Consider the following 3635-nt stretch of genomic DNA (forward strand, 5'->3'; position numbering starts at 1 on the left):
TTTGTCATTCCCAGAGGAGACTTTATTTCTAGGAACTCCTTGTCTACAATCCCTTCTCAGATCCCTATTCTACCACAATTAAAGCAGTTGAGATTTTGGTGTCTACTCATACCATTGGGTATCGCTTCTCCTAACCAAGCCTCAATACTGTAGTCAAATGTCTCAACATTCATTGTATGCAGGATCCACTCATACAATGGTGCTGATATGACCTTTAAAGGCCCAAGTATCTTTTTTCATTCTAAGTTGGCATTTTCAAAAGCCAGAGATTTAGTAAGTACTCATTTAACTTCTGGGTCTGTTACTCCTATTTGCACAGCCTTACTTAACCTTTGTTAAAAGTCACTAAAGATTCCTCTCAGGCCATGTTTAACCCTGGTATATGATTCAATCTTTTTTCTTAGTTTTTAAATCCTGACTCAAGCATTTAAGGTTGCTATGTGGCATAGGAACAAGGTGTGTTCATCCTATAGAATCCATGTAAGAGCCCTTGCCAAGAATTTGATCTGGGAAGTCTCAAATCCTTTTGGTTTTCCCTGTTGTTCTAAAATTTGCCTCTTCTCACTAGTAGCACTTCCGTAGCAGCTGTGGTCCACCTTCAAGGAATGGTAAGACTAATGTGGGGTAGCCTTATTGCTTGAAGCCCACATTTACACCATTTCCCTAACAAATGATGAATGCTGTTGCAAGGAGAGGGCCTACCTCTTCATCCCTGCTGCTGCTAGCTTTGCCCCAAAATAAGCACACAGAAATTATATTAATTAAATCACTGCTTAACCCATTAGCTGTAGCCTCTTGTTGGCTAACTCTCACATCTTGATTTAACCCATTTCTATTAATCTGTGTATATCGCCACATATCAGTGGCTTACTGGGAATGATTCAGCATGTCTGTCTCTGGCAGCTCCATGGCATTCCTCTCCTACTCAGCCTTTCTTTCTTCCAGTTCTGTCTTCCACGCCTACCTAAGTTCTGCCCTATCAACTAGGCTAAGGCAGTTTCTTTATTCATTAGCCAATGAAAGCAACACACAAACAGAAGGAACTCCTACACCAGAATGCAAGCCATTAGGTACTATTGCTTGCTTAATTACCTTTAGATCATTCATACCTATAGGTTGCCATTTATATTCTTCGAATTTTAGGGTATTGAGTACTCAAAGGCTTGTCAGAGGAGATTACAGGCTGTGTAGCTAGAACTCTGGGTAAGTCATCCCTGACTTTGGCATGTCCTGGTGAGGCTAAATCTAGTTCTTATATCTACTCTCCCTGCTCATCTGTTCCAATAATTTCTTTAATTATTTCAAATCTTTTTATCACTTCCTTTTGTAAAGTCTTAATCTCCTGTCCTGCATACAGTTCTAGTTACCTCATTGATTCATTTAACTTCTGGTCCTTATTCTGCACATATGATTCCAAGGTATGAAATTTTCCCAGTAAACATAATGTATCATCCTTGGACATTTTTTGGATGGCATACACATTGTCTTCCTGGAGAGATACCTTATCTGTTAACCTATCATAACTTTTTAGCAAATTTCAATTATAAATTAAACAGTATGAGTTTTTGGGATAATTTCTCAGCCCCGTTTAACATGAATTGAATTTTGTCTGTTAAATTAATGCTATCCTTTTCAATGGTATTAATTTTTTCAGTTATCTGTTCATTATTAGTCTGCAAAGACTGTATCATTTTCTTAAAGTGCCTCATTCTTGGCTCTGTTATCAAAGCATTTTCTTAAGGATATAATATGAAAAACAAAGCTAATTCCCAAAATCAAATAAATGGATGTATAATAAAAGTCACATAAACATTGCAGAATACTATCCATAGTGTAAGCAAAATGGCTACTAAATGCCTGAATGGTAATATTGTTTGTAACCATATAACTTTCAAATGTATTAATTTACTTTAAAAAATGTTAGTGAATTTTTGTAGGTGTAATAATATTTATTGGTCAGCAGGTGTCATCACAGTTGCAATTGCATGGTGAAGGGAAGGCAGAAAGATGTGAACAGTGTTCCTGTTGGTGCCTGCTTATACACTGACAAATATACTTTGTTTGATAATTTGCAAACAATTATCAAGAGTAATGTGATTCCATGGACAGAGAGACTTTTTTGGTGGTCATATCAGAAAGAGACCCAAAGCTTTCCATCGGTCATGAGCCACAATGTGCACAGCTGGTAGGCTGCATTGGCGAAAGTCAGGGGTGTAGGCGTGTAGGCTGTGGGTGAGAAACATGCCTGGGCTGGCCAACCAAGGAATGCAGTGGCAGCAAGAATCCAGTCTCCGGTTATGTGGACTTGTACCCACCTTGGAGCCATCAGGTGAAGGCAAGCACAAATAAAATAATCACACATTAGCTCAAAATTGAGTATAATAAAGGGGTTCTTTATTTAGGGGAAACTCACAGATCACAGGCCTCTGTATGAATCAGGAACAATAACTAAACACAGCATCTAGGTAAGAGAAAGGAGCTGGGGTAAGACCCACACGTTTTTGGTACCCAAGGCCACACCCAACCTGGTTCAGCCTATCAAAGGCCGTTAGCTAAAGGAGGTTCCCCATCAGGGATCCTTGCTCATCTGTCTTTCTCTCTGGCAAATATGTGAGTTTCTGAGGGCAAAATGATATTTTTATTCAACTCTCTGTTGCCAGGAATCAGCACAGACCCTGGTATATTAATGAATATTTGTGTAATTGAAAGAAAGAACAAATGGGTGCATACTAGCTTTTCCAAAGAGATTATAGTCTCTGTTTAATTTCTTTATTAAATTATTTAAGTATCTTGTCTATTTGGACTGTTAGTAAAATACAGTGTTCTGAGTAGCTTGTAAATAATAGAAAATTAGTCTTCCTGACTCTGGAAGCTGATCAAGGTATAAGGAGACTCACGTCTGATGAGAACCCACCTCCTGGTTCACAGACAGAGCCCCTTTCTGTTTCCTCTCACAGTGTAATGGGGGACAACTCACTAGCTCTCTGGAATCTCTTTTAATCTTGAGAATACTACCTTCATGTAATAATAAAATCCCAATGTTACACCCCCTAATAACATCACTTTGGGTGTGAGAATTACAGTTCCTAGTTTGAGCATCAAACAAAAAAGGTAGAGAGTTTCTGGCATGGGCAGATGTGGGTGCTGTACCCACCACTTACTCTTCCTCCTCCTCCTCCAGTTGGTTTCATTTTGATACATACTGAGCCAAGCTTCCTCTTGGTAGCAAGAAGGCTGCAAGAGCCCTTGAATTTACACTCATCTTTCCAGTAGTCAAAAGTTAAAAGCTTTTCCTTCCCTATTGTGCCCTAGTGTCTCATAATTGCAAATCTTTGGTCTGAACACCATCCCTAAAGAAAGGCAAGAGGAACATACCATGCTCTAACAAAGCAGCATCCCAAAGAAAACCAGGTGTGGCTACCAAAAGAGGAAATGCCTAGTAGGTATAAAAAAAGATGTGCTTATTCTAGATTCCCCTAACTCTCTCCAGTCCAATGTGCTCTTTGTTGCTTCCCTGAGACATGAGCTTCCACTAATGCTAGCCACGAGCACTAGCCCCGCTCAGACTGTGTCTGGGCAACTATAGTGTCTGGCACTTTGAGGAAACTCAATAATTAGCTCATGATCTCATGGAC

The sequence above is a fragment of the Microtus ochrogaster genome, unplaced genomic scaffold (genome assembly GCF_000317375.1).
Source record: "Microtus ochrogaster isolate Prairie Vole_2 unplaced genomic scaffold, MicOch1.0 UNK63, whole genome shotgun sequence".
NCBI classification, from domain to species: Eukaryota; Metazoa; Chordata; class Mammalia; order Rodentia; family Cricetidae; genus Microtus; species Microtus ochrogaster.